The sequence below is a fragment of the Phyllobates terribilis genome, unplaced genomic scaffold (assembly GCF_046119375.1).
Source record: "Phyllobates terribilis strain yellow unplaced genomic scaffold, ASM4611937v1 Scaffold_108__1_contigs__length_5656254, whole genome shotgun sequence".
In the NCBI taxonomy this organism is placed as follows: domain Eukaryota; kingdom Metazoa; phylum Chordata; class Amphibia; order Anura; family Dendrobatidae; genus Phyllobates; species Phyllobates terribilis.
In genome coordinates, this window is record NW_027362868.1 from 762,927 (window position 1) to 779,649 (window position 16,723).

General features: G+C 45.1%; 13 non-coding genes across 13 annotated transcripts; all 13 read left to right on the forward strand.

Annotated features, from left to right (window-relative positions):
- The first annotated feature begins 354 nt into the window (after positions 1–354).
- LOC141201256 (U2 spliceosomal RNA) lies at positions 355–545 on the forward strand. The gene has a single exon (XR_012272823.1). It is a non-coding gene; the product is annotated as a U2 spliceosomal RNA (small nuclear RNA).
- A 1,121-nt stretch (positions 546–1,666) lies between these two features.
- Positions 1,667–1,857, forward strand: LOC141201257 (U2 spliceosomal RNA). The gene has a single exon (XR_012272824.1). It is a non-coding gene; the product is annotated as a U2 spliceosomal RNA (small nuclear RNA).
- Positions 1,858–2,976: 1,119 nt separating this feature from the next.
- LOC141200776 (U2 spliceosomal RNA) lies at positions 2,977–3,168 on the forward strand. Its single transcript, XR_012272486.1, has one exon. It is a non-coding gene; the product is annotated as a U2 spliceosomal RNA (small nuclear RNA).
- A 1,118-nt stretch (positions 3,169–4,286) lies between these two features.
- On the forward strand, positions 4,287–4,477 carry LOC141201259 (U2 spliceosomal RNA). Its single transcript, XR_012272826.1, has one exon. It is a non-coding gene; the product is annotated as a U2 spliceosomal RNA (small nuclear RNA).
- Positions 4,478–5,598: 1,121 nt separating this feature from the next.
- Positions 5,599–5,789, forward strand: LOC141201329 (U2 spliceosomal RNA). The gene has a single exon (XR_012272892.1). It is a non-coding gene; the product is annotated as a U2 spliceosomal RNA (small nuclear RNA).
- Positions 5,790–6,911: 1,122 nt separating this feature from the next.
- On the forward strand, positions 6,912–7,102 carry LOC141200541 (U2 spliceosomal RNA). Its single transcript, XR_012272259.1, has one exon. It is a non-coding gene; the product is annotated as a U2 spliceosomal RNA (small nuclear RNA).
- A 1,122-nt stretch (positions 7,103–8,224) lies between these two features.
- On the forward strand, positions 8,225–8,415 carry LOC141201260 (U2 spliceosomal RNA). The gene has a single exon (XR_012272827.1). It is a non-coding gene; the product is annotated as a U2 spliceosomal RNA (small nuclear RNA).
- A 1,120-nt stretch (positions 8,416–9,535) lies between these two features.
- Positions 9,536–9,726, forward strand: LOC141201261 (U2 spliceosomal RNA). Its single transcript, XR_012272828.1, has one exon. It is a non-coding gene; the product is annotated as a U2 spliceosomal RNA (small nuclear RNA).
- Positions 9,727–10,848: 1,122 nt separating this feature from the next.
- LOC141200460 (U2 spliceosomal RNA) lies at positions 10,849–11,039 on the forward strand. Its single transcript, XR_012272180.1, has one exon. It is a non-coding gene; the product is annotated as a U2 spliceosomal RNA (small nuclear RNA).
- Positions 11,040–12,162: 1,123 nt separating this feature from the next.
- LOC141201262 (U2 spliceosomal RNA) lies at positions 12,163–12,353 on the forward strand. Its single transcript, XR_012272829.1, has one exon. It is a non-coding gene; the product is annotated as a U2 spliceosomal RNA (small nuclear RNA).
- A 1,125-nt stretch (positions 12,354–13,478) lies between these two features.
- LOC141201263 (U2 spliceosomal RNA) lies at positions 13,479–13,669 on the forward strand. Its single transcript, XR_012272830.1, has one exon. It is a non-coding gene; the product is annotated as a U2 spliceosomal RNA (small nuclear RNA).
- Positions 13,670–14,788: 1,119 nt separating this feature from the next.
- On the forward strand, positions 14,789–14,979 carry LOC141201264 (U2 spliceosomal RNA). The gene has a single exon (XR_012272831.1). It is a non-coding gene; the product is annotated as a U2 spliceosomal RNA (small nuclear RNA).
- A 1,123-nt stretch (positions 14,980–16,102) lies between these two features.
- On the forward strand, positions 16,103–16,293 carry LOC141201265 (U2 spliceosomal RNA). Its single transcript, XR_012272832.1, has one exon. It is a non-coding gene; the product is annotated as a U2 spliceosomal RNA (small nuclear RNA).
- The last annotated feature ends 430 nt before the right edge of the window (positions 16,294–16,723 follow it).

A 16,723-nucleotide genomic window follows, 5' to 3' on the forward strand; every position in this document is an offset into this window, starting at 1 on the left:
GCTGGACAGCCAGCAGCAGCAGCAGCAGGAGAGGTAATTAATCAGCAACCCTCCTGCTAAGGGTAGACAGCTGCTCGTTCCACCCCCCCCCCCCGCCTTAATTGGTTCTCCTCCCTTCCAACGGTGTTGAGGCGGGTGGGAACAGCCGGGGGTTGAGGGTACTGTGCTAAAAGAGGTGGAGTTATGCAGATCTAAAACGCGTGGATTGCAGCAGCAGCAAGCCGAAAAGTGCAGGCATGTGAGGGATCTAGAGGTTGACAGCATGTCTTCTTAACGGGAGTCCAGGTGGCCATCTCCACAAATGGACTTTTCAGAATCCTTGGGTGGCACCGTAGTCGGAAACCAATTCTGGTTATCGCTTCTCGGCCTTTTGGCTAAGATCAAGTGTAGTATCTGTTCTTATCAGTTTAATATCTGATACGTCCCCTATCTGGGGACCATATATTAAATGGATTTTTAGAACAGGGAGATGGAAAAAGAGCTTGCTCTGTCCACTCCACGCATTGACCTGGTATTGCAGTATCTCCAGGACCGGTGCACCCCTTCTTTAATGCAGTTTCTAATATCAGAAAGAATTGAATTCAATGCTTTTTGTTCATTTTGCTTGTTTGTCGGATTTTGGGATGGACTCTTTGGCTTTGCTTTTCTTCTCCTCATTGGATTTTTCATGTTAAAAGTTGCAGAAGCCAGATGACAAGCTCATTTTGGTTCAACTTCAGCAACTGTGCATTGCATTGCCATGTAATGTAATGTAATGCAATGCTATCTATCTAGCTCTCCCTCTATACTTCCTTTTGGATAAACAGACATATTAGGCAAGCATTTTGGAGCTTTCACCTAAATAACTACAGGTGGTGAGATAAGCTGCACAATATAATTGACCTTTCAGTATATTGTTGCACACACACCATCTATTTAGCAAATGCCCTTGTTATCAACAGCAGCCTTTTAAACTCACCTGAGCTAACAGGTATGTGAGCTGGTTACTCTGCTGCGCTTAAAATTTCTTTTTTGGTTTGCTACAATGCCTTTTCTGAAACGTTGTCTCCCTCTGCTGGAACACTGACTTCTTTCATTTAATGCCTGCAGACTATAAAAGAGAAACCAACCCAAAAAGTTTGGTTGATTAGTCTGTGGCATTCTTTTAAACTTTTGCTTATGGCGGTCTCTGTGAGCTTCTCAGTGACATTCAGCCATCCAGGTATCCCGCCTGCAGTAGACGGAATGTGGCAATGGAACGCTGGCTGCGCGTGTCATAATAGGCTCTGAGCCTTTATATACCTGCGCACAGCAGCAGCCACCTTCAGTCTGCTGCTGGACAGCCAGCAGCAGCAGCAGCAGGAGAGGTAATTAATCAGCAACCCTCCTGCTAAGGGTAGACAGCTGCTCGTTCCACCCCCCCCCCTGCCTTAATTGGTTCTCCTCCCTTCCAACGGTGTTGAGGCGGGTGGGAACAGCCGGGGGTTGAGGGTACTGTGCTAAAAGAGGTGGAGTTATGCAGATCTAAAACGCGTGGATTGCAGCAGCAGCAAGCCGAAAAGTGCAGGCATGTGAGGGATCTAGAGGTTGACAGCATGTCTTCTTAACGGGAGTCCAGGTGGCCATCTCCACAAATGGACTTTTCAGAATCCTTGGGTGGCACCGTAGTCGGAAACCAATTCTGGTTATCGCTTCTCGGCCTTTTGGCTAAGATCAAGTGTAGTATCTGTTCTTATCAGTTTAATATCTGATACGTCCCCTATCTGGGGACCATATATTAAATGGATTTTTAGAACAGGGAGATGGAAAAAGAGCTTGCTCTGTCCACTCCACGCATTGACCTGGTATTGCAGTATCTCCAGGACCGGTGCACCCCTTCTTTAATGCAGTTTCTAAAATCAGAAAGAATTGAATTCAATGCTTTTTGTTCATTTTGCTTGTTTGTCGGATTTTGGGATGGACTCTTTGGCTTTGCTTTTCTTCTCCTCATTGGATTTTTCATGTTAAAAGTTGCAGAAGCCAGATGACAAGCTCATTTTGGTTCAACTTCAGCAACTGTGCACTGCATTGCCATGTAATGTAATGTAATGCAATGCTATCTATCTAGCTCTCCCTCTATACTTCCTTTTGGATAAACAGACATATTAGGCAAGCATTTTGGAGCTTTCACCTAAATAACTACAGGTGGTGAGATAAGCTGCACAATATAATTGACCTTTCAGTATATTGTTGCACACACACCATCTATTTAGCAAATGCCCTTGTTATCAACAGCAGCCTTTTAAACTCACCTGAGCTAACAGGTATGTGAGCTGGTTACTCTGCTGCGCTTAAAATTTCTTTTTTGGTTTGCTACAATGCCTTTTCTGAAACGTTGTCTCCCTCTGCTGGAACACTGACTTCTTTCATTTAATGCCTGCAGACTATAAAAGAGAAACCAACCCAAAAAGTTTGGTTGATTAGTCTGTGGCATTCTTTTAAACTGTTGCTTATGGCGGTCTCTGTGAGCTTCTCAGTGACATTCAGCCATCCAGGTATCCCGCCTGCAGTAGACGGAATGTGGCAATGGAACGCTGGCTGCGCGTGTCATAATAGGCTCTGAGCCTTTATATACCTGCGCACAGCAGCAGCCACCTTCAGTCTGCTGCTGGACAGCCAGCAGCAGCAGCAGCAGGAGAGGTAATTAATCAGCAACCCTCCTGCTAAGGGTAGACAGCTGCTCGTTCCACCCCCCCCCGCCTTAATTGGTTCTCCTCCCTTCCAACGGTGTTGAGGCGGCTGGGAACAGCCGGGGGTTGAGGGTACTGTGCTAAAAGAGGTGGAGTTATGCAGATCTAAAACGCGTGGATTGCAGCAGCAGCAAGCCGAAAAGTGCAGGCATGTGAGGGATCTAGAGGTTGACAGCATGTCTTCTTAACGGGAGTCCAGGTGGCCATCTCCACAAATGGACTTTTCAGAATCCTTGGGTGGCACCGTAGTCGGAAACCAATTCTGGTTATCGCTTCTCGGCCTTTTGGCTAAGATCAAGTGTAGTATCTGTTCTTATCAGTTTAATATCTGATACGTCCCCTATCTGGGGACCATATATTAAATGGATTTTTAGAACAGGGAGATGGAAAAAGAGCTTTCTTCTGTCCACTCCACGCATTGACCTGGTATTGCAGTATCTCCAGGACCGGTGCACCCCTTCTTTAATGCAGTTTCTAAAATCAGAAAGAATTGAATTCAATGCTTTTTGTTCATTTTGCTTGTTTGTCGGATTTTGGGATGGACTCTTTGGCTTTGCTTTTCTTCTCCTCATTGGATTTTTCATGTTAAAAGTTGCAGAAGCCAGATGACAAGCTCATTTTGGTTCAACTTCAGCAACTGTGCATTGCATTGCCATGTAATGTAATGTAATGCAATGTTATCTATCTAGCTCTCCCTCTATACTTCCTTTTGGATAAACAGACATATTAGGCAAGCATTTTGGAGCTTTCACCTAAATAACTACAGGTGGTGAGATAAGCTGCACAATATAATTGACCTTTCAGTATATTGTTGCACACACACCATCTATTTAGCAAATGCCCTTGTTATCAACAGCAGCCTTTTAAACTCACCTGAGCTAACAGGTATGTGAGCTGGTTACTCTGCTGCGCTTAAAATTTCTTTTTTGGTTTGCTACAATGCCTTTTCTGAAACGTTGTCTCCCTCTGCTGGAACACTGACTTCTTTCATTTAATGCCTGCAGACTATAAAAGAGAAACCAACCCAAAAAGTTTGGTTGATTAGTCTGTGGCATTCTTTTAAACTGTTGCTTATGGCGGTCTCTGTGAGCTTCTCAGTGACATTCAGCCATCCAGGTATCCCGCCTGCAGTAGACGGAATGTGGCAATGGAACGCTGGCTGCGCGTGTCATAATAGGCTCTGAGCATTTATATACCTGCGCACAGCAGCAGCCACCTTCAGTCTGCTGCTGGACAGCCAGCAGCAGCAGCAGCAGGAGAGGTAATTAATCAGCAACCCTCCTGCTAAGGGTAGACAGCTGCTCGTTCCACCCCCCCCGCCTTAATTGGTTCTCCTCCCTTCCAACGGTGTTGAGGCGGGTGGGAACAGCCGGGGGTTGAGGGTACTGTGCTAAAAGAGGTGGAGTTATGCAGATCTAAAACGCGTGGATTGCAGCAGCAGCAAGCCGAAAAGTGCAGGCATGTGAGGGATCTAGAGGTTGACAGCATGTCTTCTTAACGGGAGTCCAGGTGGCCATCTCCACAAATGGACTTTTCAGAATCCTTGGGTGGCACCGTAGTCGGAAACCAATTCTGGTTATCGCTTCTCGGCCTTTTGGCTAAGATCAAGTGTAGTATCTGTTCTTATCAGTTTAATATCTGATACGTCCCCTATCTGGGGACCATATATTAAATGGATTTTTAGAACAGGGAGATGGAAAAAGAGCTTGCTCTGTCCACTCCACGCATTGACCTGGTATTGCAGTATCTCCAGGACCGGTGCACCCCTTCTTTAATGCAGTTTCTAAAATCAGAAAGAATTGAATTCAATGCTTTTTGTTCATTTTGCTTGTTTGTCGGATTTTGGGATGGACTCTTTGGCTTTGCTTTTCTTCTCCTCATTGGATTTTTCATGTTAAAAGTTGCAGAAGCCAGATGACAAGCTCATTTTGGTTCAACTTCAGCAACTGTGCATTGCATTGCCATGTAATGTAATGTAATGCAATGCTATCTATCTAGCTCTCCCTCTATACTTCCTTTTGGATAAACATACATATTAGGCAAGCATTTTCGAGCTTTCACCTAAATAACTACAGGTGGTGAGATAAGCTGCACAATATAATTGACCTTTCAGTATATTGTTGCACACACACCATCTATTTAGCAAATGCCCTTGTTATCAACAGCAGCCTTTTAAACTCACCTGAGCTAACAGGTATGTGAGCTGGTTACTCTGCTGCGCTTAAAATTTCTTTTTTGGTTTGCTACAATGCCTTTTCTGAAACGTTGTCTCCCTCTGCTGGAACACTGACTTCTTTCATTTAATGCCTGCAGACTATAAAAGAGAAACCAACCCAAAAAGTTTGGTTGATTAGTCTGTGGCATTCTTTTAAACTGTTGCTTATGGCGGTCTCTGTGAGCTTCTCAGTGACATTCAGCCATCCAGGTATCCCGCCTGCAGTAGAAGGAATGTGGCAATGGAACGCTGGCTGCGCGTGTCATAATAGGCTCTGAGCCTTTATATACCTGCGCACAGCAGCAGCCACCTTCAGTCTGCTGCTGGACAGCCAGCAGCAGCAGCAGCAGGAGAGGTAATTAATCAGCAACCCTCCTGCTAAGGGTAGACAGCTGCTCGTTCCACCCCCCCCCCCGCCTTAATTGGTTCTCCTCCCTTCCAACGGTGTTGAGGCGGGTGGGAACAGCCGGGGGTTGAGGGTACTGTGCTAAAAGAGGTGGAGTTATGCAGATCTAAAACGCGTGGATTGCAGCAGCAGCAAGCCGAAAAGTGCAGGCATGTGAGGGATCTAGAGGTTGACAGCATGTCTTCTTAACGGGAGTCCAGGTGGCCATCTCCACAAATGGACTTTTCAGAATCCTTGGGTGGCACCGTAGTCGGAAACCAATTCTGGTTATCGCTTCTCGGCCTTTTGGCTAAGATCAAGTGTAGTATCTGTTCTTATCAGTTTAATATCTGATACGTCCCCTATCTGGGGACCATATATTAAATGGATTTTTTGAACAGGGAGATGGAAAAAGAGCTTGCTCTGTCCACTCCACGCATTGACCTGGTATTGCAGTATCTCCAGGACCGGTGCACCCCTTCTTTAATGCAGTTTCTAAAATCAGAAAGAATTGAATTCAATGCTTTTTGTTCATTTTGCTTGTTTGTCGGATTTTGGGATGGACTCTTTGGCTTTGCTTTTCTTCTCCTCATTGGATTTTTCATGTTAAAAGTTGCAGAAGCCAGATGACAAGCTCATTTTGGTTCAACTTCAGCAACTGTGCATTGCATTGCCATGTAATGTAATGTAATGCAATGCTATCTATCTAGCTCTCCCTCTATACTTCCTTTTGGATAAACAGACATATTAGGCAAGCATTTTGGAGCTTTCACCTAAATAACTACAGGTGGTGAGATAAGCTGCACAATATAATTGACCTTTCAGTATATTGTTGCACACACACCATCTATTTAGCAAATGCCCTTGTTATCAACAGCAGCCTTTTAAACTCACCTGAGCTAACAGGTATGTGAGCTGGTTACTCTGCTGCGCTTAAAATTTCTTTTTTGGTTTGCTACAATGCCTTTTCTGAAACGTTGTCTCCCTCTGCTGGAACACTGACTTCTTTCATTTAATGCCTGCAGACTATAAAAGAGAAACCAACCCAAAAAGTTTGGTTGATTAGTCTGTGGCATTCTTTTAAACTGTTGCTTATGGCGGTCTCTGTGAGCTTCTCAGTGACATTCAGCCATCCAGGTATCCCGCCTGCAGTAGACGGAATGTGGCAATGGAACGCTGGCTGCGCGTGTCATAATAGGCTCTGAGCCTTTATATACCTGCGCACAGCAGCAGCCACCTTCAGTCTGCTGCTGGACAGCCAGCAGCAGCAGCAGCAGGAGAGGTAATTAATCAGCAACCCTCCTGCTAAGGGTAGACAGCTGCTCGTTCCACACCCCCCCCCCGCCTTAATTGGTTCTCCTCCCTTCCAACGGTGTTGAGGCGGGTGGGAACAGCCGGGGGTTGAGGGTACTGTGCTAAAAGAGGTGGAGTTATGCAGATCTAAAACGCGTGGATTGCAGCAGCAGCAAGCCGAAAAGTGCAGGCATGTGAGGGATCTAGAGGTTGACAGCATGTCTTCTTAACGGGAGTCCAGGTGGCCATCTCCACAAATGGACTTTTCAGAATCCTTGGGTGGCACCGTAGTCGGACACCAATTCTGGTTATCGCTTCTCGGCCTTTTGGCTAAGATCAAGTGAAGTATCTGTTCTTATCAGTTTAATATCTGATACGTCCCCTATCTGGGGACCATATATTAAATGGATTTTTAGAACAGGGAGATGGAAAAAGAGCTTGCTCTGTCCACTCCACGCATTGACCTGGTATTGCAGTATCTCCAGGACCGGTGCACCCCTTCTTTAATGCAGTTTCTAAAATCAGAAAGAATTGAATTCAATGCTTTTTGTTCATTTTGCTTGTTTGTCGGATTTTGGGATGGACTCTTTGGCTTTGCTTTTCTTCTCCTCATTGGATTTTTCATGTTAAAAGTTGCAGAAGCCAGATGACAAGCTCATTTTGGTTCAACTTCAGCAACTGTGCATTGCATTGCCATGTAATGTAATGTAATGCAATGCTATCTATCTAGCTCTCCCTCTATACTTCCTTTTGGATAAACAGACATATTAGGCAAGCATTTTGGAGCTTTCACCTAAATAACTACAGGTGGTGAGATAAGCTGCACAATATAATTGACCTTTCAGTATATTGTTGCACACACACCATCTATTTAGCAAATGCCCTTGTTATCAACAGCAGCCTTTTAAACTCACCTGAGCTAACAGGTATGTGAGCTGGTTACTCTGCTGCGCTTAAAATTTCTTTTTTGGTTTGCTACAATGCCTTTTCTGAAACGTTGTCTCCCTCTGCTGGAACACTGACTTCTTTCATTTAATGCCTGCAGACTATAAAAGAGAAACCAACCCAAAAAGTTTGGTTGATTAGTCTGTGGCATTCTTTTAAACTGTTGCTTATGGCGGTCTCTGTGAGCTTCTCAGTGACATTCAGCCATCCAGGTATCCCGCCTGCAGTAGACGGAATGTGGCAATGGAACGCTGGCTGCGCGTGTCATAATAGGCTCTGAGCCTTTATATACCTGCGCACAGCAGCAGCCACCTTCAGTCTGCTGCTGGACAGCCAGCAGCAGCAGCAGCAGGAGAGGTAATTAATCAGCAACCCTCCTGCTAAGGGTAGACAGCTGCTCGTTCCACCCCCCCCCCCCGCCTTAATTGGTTCTCCTCCCTTCCAACGGTGTTGAGGCGGGTGGGAACAGCCGGGGGTTGAGGGTACTGTGCTAAAAGAGGTGGAGTTATGCAGATCTAAAACGCGTGGATTGCAGCAGCAGCAAGCCGAAAAGTGCAGGCATGTGAGGGATCTAGAGGTTGACAGCATGTCTTCTTAACGGGAGTCCAGGTGGCCATCTCCACAAATGGACTTTTCAGAATCCTTGGGTGGCACCGTAGTCGGAAACCAATTCTGGTTATCGCTTCTCGGCCTTTTGGCTAAGATCAAGTGTAGTATCTGTTCTTATCAGTTTAATATCTGATACGTCCCCTATCTGGGGACCATATATTAAATGGATTTTTAGAACAGGGAGATGGAAAAAGAGCTTGCTCTGTCCACTCCACGCATTGACCTGGTATTGCAGTATCTCCAGGACCGGTGCACCCCTTCTTTAATGCAGTTTCTAAAATCAGAAAGAATTGAATTCAATGCTTTTTGTTCATTTTGCTTGTTTGTCGGATTTTGGGATGGACTCTTTGGCTTTGCTTTTCTTCTCCTCATTGGATTTTTCATGTTAAAAGTTGCAGAAGCCAGATGACAAGCTCATTTTGGTTCAACTTCAGCAACTGTGCATTGCATTGCCATGTAATGTAATGTAATGCAATGCTATCTATCTAGCTCTCCCTCTATACTTCCTTTTGGATAAACAGACATATTAGGCAAGCATTTTGGAGCTTTCACCTAAATAACTACAGGTGGTGAGATAAGCTGCACAATATAATTGACCTTTCAGTATATTGTTGCACACAAACCATCTATTTAGCAAATGCCCTTGTTATCAACAGCAGCCTTTTAAACTCACCTGAGCTAACAGGTATGTGAGCTGGTTACTCTGCTGCGCTTAAAATTTCTTTTTTGGTTTGCTACAATGCCTTTTCTGAAACGTTGTCTCCCTCTGCTGGAACACTGACTTCTTTCATTTAATGCCTGCAGACTATAAAAGAGAAACCAACCCAAAAAGTTTGGTTGATTAGTCTGTGGCATTCTTTTAAACTGTTGCTTATGGCGGTCTCTGTGAGCTTCTCAGTGACATTCAGCCATCCAGGTATCCCGCCTGCAGTAGACGGAATGTGGCAATGGAACGCTGGCTGCGCGTGTCATAATAGGCTCTGAGCCTTTATATACCTGCGCACAGCAGCAGCCACCTTCAGTCTGCTGCTGGACAGCCAGCAGCAGCAGCAGCAGGAGAGGTAATTAATCAGCAACCCTCCTGCTAAGGGTAGACAGCTGCTCGTTCCACCCCCCCCCCGCCTTAATTGGTTCTCCTCCCTTCCAACGGTGTTGAGGCGGGTGGGAACAGCCGGGGGTTGAGGGTACTGTGCTAAAAGAGGTGGAGTTATGCAGATCTAAAACGCGTGGATTGCAGCAGCAGCAAGCCGAAAAGTGCAGGCATGTGAGGGATCTAGAGGTTGACAGCATGTCTTCTTAACGGGAGTCCAGGTGGCCATCTCCACAAATGGACTTTTCAGAATCCTTGGGTGGCACCGTAGTCGGAAACCAATTCTGGTTATCGCTTCTCGGCCTTTTGGCTAAGATCAAGTGTAGTATCTGTTCTTATCAGTTTAATATCTGATACGTCCCCTATCTGGGGACCATATATTAAATGGATTTTTAGAACAGGGAGATGGAAAAAGAGCTTGCTCTGTCCACTCCACGCATTGACCTGGTATTGCAGTATCTCCAGGACCGGTGCACCCCTTCTTTAATGCAGTTTCTAAAATCAGAAAGAATTGAATTCAATGCTTTTTGTTCATTTTGCTTGTTTGTCGGATTTTGGGATGGACTCTTTGGCTTTGCTTTTCTTCTCCTCATTGGATTTTTCATGTTAAGAGTTGCAGAAGCCAGATGACAAGCTCATTTTGGTTCAACTTCAGCAACTGTGCATTGCATTGCCATGTAATGTAATGTAATGCAATGCTATCTATCTAGCTCTCCCTCTATACTTCCTTTTGGATAAACAGACATATTAGGCAAGCATTTTGGAGCTTTCACCTAAATAACTACAGGTGGTGAGATAAGCTGCACAATATAATTGACCTTTCAGTATATTGTTGCACACACACCATCTATTTAGCAAATGCCCTTGTTATCAACAGCAGCCTTTTAAACTCACCTGAGCTAACAGGTATGTGAGCTGGTTACTCTGCTGCGCTTAAAATTTCTTTTTTGGTTTGCTACAATGCCTTTTCTGAAACGTTGTCTCCCTCTGCTGGAACACTGACTTCTTTCATTTAATGCCTGCAGACTATAAAAGAGAAACCAACCCAAAAAGTTTGGTTGATTAGTCTGTGGCATTCTTTTAAACTGTTGCTTATGGCGGTCTCTGTGAGCTTCTCAGTGACATTCAGCCATCCAGGTATCCCGCCTGCAGTAGACGGAATGTGGCAATGGAACGCTGGCTGCGCATGTTATAATAGGCTCTGAGCCTTTATATACCTGCGCACAGCAGCACCCACCTTCAGTCTGCTGCTGGACAGCCAGCAGCAGCAGCAGCAGGAGAGGTAATTAATCAGCAACCCTCCTGCTAAGGGTAGACAGCTGCTCGTTCCACCCCCCCCCCCCGCCTTAATTGGTTCTCCTCCCTTCCAACGGTGTTGAGGCGGGTGGGAACAGCCGGGGGTTGAGGGTACTGTGCTAAAAGAGGTGGAGTTATGCAGATCTAAAACGCGTGGATTGCAGCAGCAGCAAGCCGAAAAGTGCAGGCATGTGAGGGATCTAGAGGTTGACAGCATGTCTTCTTAACGGGAGTCCAGGTGGCCATCTCCACAAATGGACTTTTCAGAATCCTTGGGTGGCACCGTAGTCGGAAACCAATTCTGGTTATCGCTTCTCGGCCTTTTGGCTAAGATCAAGTGTAGTATCTGTTCTTATCAGTTTAATATCTGATACGTCTCCTATCTGGGGACCATATATTAAATGGATTTTTAGAACAGGGAGATGGAAAAAGAGCTTGCTCTGTCCACTCCACGCATTGACCTGGTATTGCAGTATCTCCAGGACCGGTGCACCCCTTCTTTAATGCAGTTTCTAAAATCAGAAAGAATTGAATTCAATGCTTTTTGTTCATTTTGCTTGTTTGTCGGATTTTGGGATGGACTCTTTGGCTTTGCTTTTCTTCTCCTCATTGGATTTTTCATGTTAAAAGTTGCAGAAGCCAGATGACAAGCTCATTTTGGTTCAACTTCAGCAACTGTGCATTGCATTGCCATGTAATGTAATGTAATGCAATGCTATCTATCTAGCTCTCCCTCTATACTTCCTTTTGGATAAACAGACATATTAGGCAAGCATTTTGGAGCTTTCACCTAAATAACTACAGGTGGTGAGATAAGCTGCACAATATAATTGACCTTTCAGTATATTGTTGCACACACACCATCTATTTAGCAAATGCCCTTGTTATCAACAGCAGCCTTTTAAACTCACCTGAGCTAACAGGTATGTGAGCTGGTTACTCTGCTGCGCTTAAAATTTCTTTTTTGGTTTGCTACAATGCCTTTTCTGAAACGTTGTCTCCCTCTGCTGGAACACTGACTTCTTTCATTTAATGCCTGCAGACTATAAAAGAGAAACCAACCCAAAAAGTTTGGTTGATTAGTCTGTGGCATTCTTTTAAACTGTTGCTTATGGCGGTCTCTGTGAGCTTCTCAGTGACATTCAGCCATCCAGGTATCCCGCCTGCAGTAGACGGAATGTGGCAATGGAACGCTGGCTGCGCGTGTCATAATAGGCTCTGAGCCTTTATATACCTGCGCACAGCAGCAGCCACCTTCAGTCTGCTGCTGGACAGCCAGCAGCAGCAGCAGCAGCAGGAGAGGTAATTAATCAGCAACCCTCCTGCTAAGGGTAGACAGCTGCTCGTTCCACCCCCCCCCCGCCTTAATTGGTTCTCCTCCCTTCCAACGGTGTTGAGGCGGGTGGGAACAGCCGGGGGTTGAGGGTACTGTGCTAAAAGAGGTGGAGTTATGCAGATCTAAAACGCGTGGATTGCAGCAGCAGCAAGCCGAAAAGTGCAGGCATGTGAGGGATCTAGAGGATGACAGCATGTCTTCTTAACGGGAGTCCAGGTGGCCATCTCCACAAATGGACTTTTCAGAATCCTTGGGTGGCACCGTAGTCGGAAACCAATTCTGGTTATCGCTTCTCGGCCTTTTGGCTAAGATCAAGTGTAGTATCTGTTCTTATCAGTTTAATATCTGATACGTCCCCTATCTGGGGACCATATATTAAATGGATTTTTAGAACAGGGAGATGGAAAAAGAGCTTGCTCTGTCCACTCCACGCATTGACCTGGTATTGCAGTATCTCCAGGACCGGTGCACCCCTTCTTTAATGCAGTTTCTAAAATCAGAAAGAATTGAATTCAATGCTTTTTGTTCATTTTGCTTGTTTGTCGGATTTTGGGATGGACTCTTTGGCTTTGCTTTTCTTCTCCTCATTGGATTTTTCATGTTAAAAGTTGCAGAAGCCAGATGACAAGCTCATTTTGGTTCAACTTCAGCAACTGTGCATTGCATTGCCATGTAATGTAATGTAATGCAATGCTATCTATCTAGCTCTCCCTCTATACTTCCTTTTGGATAAACAGACATATTAGGCAAGCATTTTGGAGCTTTCACCTAAATAACTACAGGTGGTGAGATAAGCTGCACAATATAATTGACCTTTCAGTATATTGTTGCACACACACCATCTATTTAGCAAATGCCCTTGTTATCAACAGCAGCCTTTTAAACTCACCTGAGCTAACAGGTATGTGAGCTGGTTACTCTGCTGCGCTTAAAATTTCTTTTTTGGTTTGCTACAATGCCTTTTCTGAAACGTTGTCTCCCTCTGCTGGAACACTGACTTCTTTCATTTAATGCCTGCAGACTATAAAAGAGAAACCAACCCAAAAAGTTTGGTTGATTAGTCTGTGGCATTCTTTTAAACTGTTGCTTATGGCGGTCGCTGTGAGCTTCTCAGTGACATTCAGCCATCCAGGTATCCCGCCTGCAGTAGACGGAATGTGGCAATGGAACGCTGGCTGCGCGTGTCATAATAGGCTCTGAGCCTTTATATACCTGCGCACAGCAGCAGCCACCTTCAGTCTGCTGCTGGACAGCCAGCAGCAGCAGCAGCAGGAGAGGTAATTAATCAGCAACCCTCCTGCTAAGGGTAGACAGCTGCTCGTTCCACCCCCCCCCCCCCCCGCCTTAATTGGTTCTCCTCCCTTCCAACGGCGTTGAGGCGGGTGGGAACAGCCGGGGGTTGAGGGTACTGTGCTAAAAGAGGTGGAGTTATGCAGATCTAAAACGCGTGGATTGCAGCAGCAGCAAGCCGAAAAGTGCAGGCATGTGAGGGATCTAGAGGTTGACAGCATGTCTTCTTAACGGGAGTCCAGGTGGCCATCTCCACAAATGGACTTTTCAGAATCCTTGGGTGGCACCGTAGTCGGAAACCAATTCTGGTTATCGCTTCTCGGCCTTTTGGCTAAGATCAAGTGTAGTATCTGTTCTTATCAGTTTAATATCTGATACGTCCCCTATCTGGGGACCATATATTAAATGGATTTTTAGAACAGGGAGATGGAAAAAGAGCTTGCTCTGTCCACTCCACGCATTGACCTGGTATTGCAGTATCTCCAGGACCGGTGCACCCCTTCTTTAATGCAGTTTCTAAAATCAGAAAGAATTGAATTCAATGCTTTTTGTTCATTTTGCTTGTTTGTCGGATTTTGGGATGGGCTCTTTGGCTTTGCTTTTCTTCTCCTCATTGGATTTTTCATGTTAAAAGTTGCAGAAGCCAGATGACAAGCTCATTTTGGTTCAACTTCAGCAACTGTGCATTGCATTGCCATGTAATGTAATGTAATGCAATGCTATCTATCTAGCTCTCCCTCTATACTTCCTTTTGGATAAACAGACATATTAGGCAAGCATTTTGGAGCTTTCACCTAAATAACTACAGGTGGTGAGATAAGCTGCACAATATAATTGACCTTTCAGTATATTGTTGCACACACACCATCTATTTTGCAAATGCCCTTGTTATCAACAGCAGCCTTTTAAACTCACCTGAGCTAACAGGTATGTGAGCTGGTTACTCTGCTGCGCTTAAAATTTCTTTTTTGGTTTGCTACAATGCCTTTTCTGAAACGTTGTCTCCCTCTGCTGGAACACTGACTTCTTTCATTTAATGCCTGCAGACTATAAAAGAGAAACCAACCCAAAAAGTTTGGTTGATTAGTCTGTGGCATTCTTTTAAACTGTTGCTTATGGCGGTCTCTGTGAGCTTCTCAGTGACATTCAGCCATCCAGGTATCCCGCCTGCAGTAGACGGAATGTGGCAATGGAACGCTGGCTGCGCGTGTCATAATAGGCTCTGAGCCTTTATATACCTGCGCACAGCAGCAGCCACCTTCAGTCTGCTGCTGGACAGCCAGCAGCAGCAGCAGGAGAGGTAATTAATCAGCAACCCTCCTGCTAAGGGTAGACAGCTGCTCGTTCCACCCCCCCCCCCCGCCTTTATTGGTTCTCCTCCCTTCCAACGGTGTTGAGGCGGGTGGGAACAGCCGGGGGTTGAGGGTACTGTGCTAAAAGAGGTGGAGTTATGCAGATCTAAAACGCGTGGATTGCAGCAGCAGCAAGCCGAAAAGTGCAGGCATGTGAGGGATCTAGAGGTTGACAGCATGTCTTCTTAACGGGAGTCCAGGTGGCCATCTCCACAAATGGACTTTTCAGAATCCTTGGGTGGCACCGTAGTCGGAAACCAATTCTGGTTATCGCTTCTCGGCCTTTTGGCTAAGATCAAGTGTAGTATCTGTTCTTATCAGTTTAATATCTGATACGTCCCCTATCTGGGGACCATATATTAAATGGATTTTTAGAACAGGGAGATGGAAAAAGAGCTTGCTCTGTCCACTCCACGCATTGACCTGGTATTGCAGTATCTCCAGGACCGGTGCACCCCTTCTTTAATGCAGTTTCTAAAATCAGAAAGAATTGAATTCAATGCTTTTTGTTCATTTTGCTTGTTTGTCGGATTTTGGGATGGACTCTTTGGCTTTGCTTTTCTTCTCCTCATTGGATTTTTCATGTTAAAAGTTGCAGAAGCCAGATGACAAGCTCATTTTGGTTCAACTTCAGCAACTGTGCATTGCATTGCCATGTAATGTAATGTAATGCAATGCTATCTATCTAGCTCTCCCTCTATACTTCCTTTTGGATAAACAGACATATTAGGCAAGCATTTTGGAGCTTTCACCTAAATAACTACAGGTGGTGAGATAAGCTGCACAATATAATTGACCTTTCAGTATATTGTTGCACACACACCATCTATTTAGCAAATGCCCTTGTTATCAACAGCAGCCTTTTAAACTCACCTGAGCTAACAGGTATGTGAGCTGGTTACTCTGCTGCGCTTAAAATTTCTTTTTTGGTTTGCTACAATGCCTTTTCTGAAACGTTGTCTCCCTCTGCTGGAACACTGACTTCTTTCATTTAATGCCTGCAGACTATAAAAGAGAAACCAACCCAAAAAGTTTGGTTGATTAGTCTGTGGCATTCTTTTAAACTGTTGCTTATGGCGGTCTCTGTGAGCTTCTCAGTGACATTCAGCCATCCAGGTATCCCGCCTGCAGTAGACGGAATGTGGCAATGGAACGCTGGCTGCGCGTGTCATAATAGGCTCTGAGCCTTTATATACCTGCGCACAGCAGCAGCCACCTTCAGTCTGCTGCTGGACAGCCAGCAGCAGCAGCAGCAGCAGGAGAGGTAATTAATCAGCAACCCTCCTGCTAAGGGTAGACAGCTGCTCGTTCCACCCCCCCCCCGCCTTAATTTGTTCTCCTCCCTTCCAACGGTGTTGAGGCGGGTGGGAACAGCCGGGGGTTGAGGGTACTGTGCTAAAAGAGGTGGAGTTATGCAGATCTAAAACGCGTGGATTGCAGCAGCAGCAAGCCGAAAAGTGCAGGCATGTGAGGGATCTAGAGGTTGACAGCATGTCTTCTTAACGGGAGTCCAGGTGGCCATCTCCACAAATGGACTTTTCAGAATCCTTGGGTGGCACCGTAGTCGGAAACCAATTCTGGTTATCGCTTCTCGGCCTTTTGGCTAAGATCAAGTGTAGTATCTGTTCTTATCAGTTTAATATCTGATACGTCCCCTATCTGGGGACCATATATTAAATGGATTTTTAGAACAGGGAGATGGAAAAAGAGCTTGCTCTGTCCACTCCACGCATTGACCTGGTATTGCAGTATCTCCAGGACCGGTGCACCCCTTCTTTAATGCAGTTTCTAAAATCAGAAAGAATTGAATTCAATGCTTTTTGTTCATTTTGCTTGTTTGTCGGATTTTGGGATGGACTCTTTGGCTTTGCTTTTCTTCTCCTCATTGGATTTTTCATGTTAAAAGTTGCAGAAGCCAGATGACAAGCTCATTTTGGTTCAACTTCAGCAACTGTGCATTGCATTGCCATGTAATGTAATGTAATGCAATGCTATCTATCTAGCTCTCCCTCTATACTTCCTTTTGGATAAACAGACATATTAGGCAAGCATTTTGGAGCTTTCACCTAAATAACTACAGGTGGTGAGATAAGCTGCACAATATAATTGACCTTTCAGTATATTGTTGCACACACACCATCTATTTAGCAAATGCCCTTGTTATCAACAGCAGCCTTTTAAACTCACCTGAGCTAACAGGTATG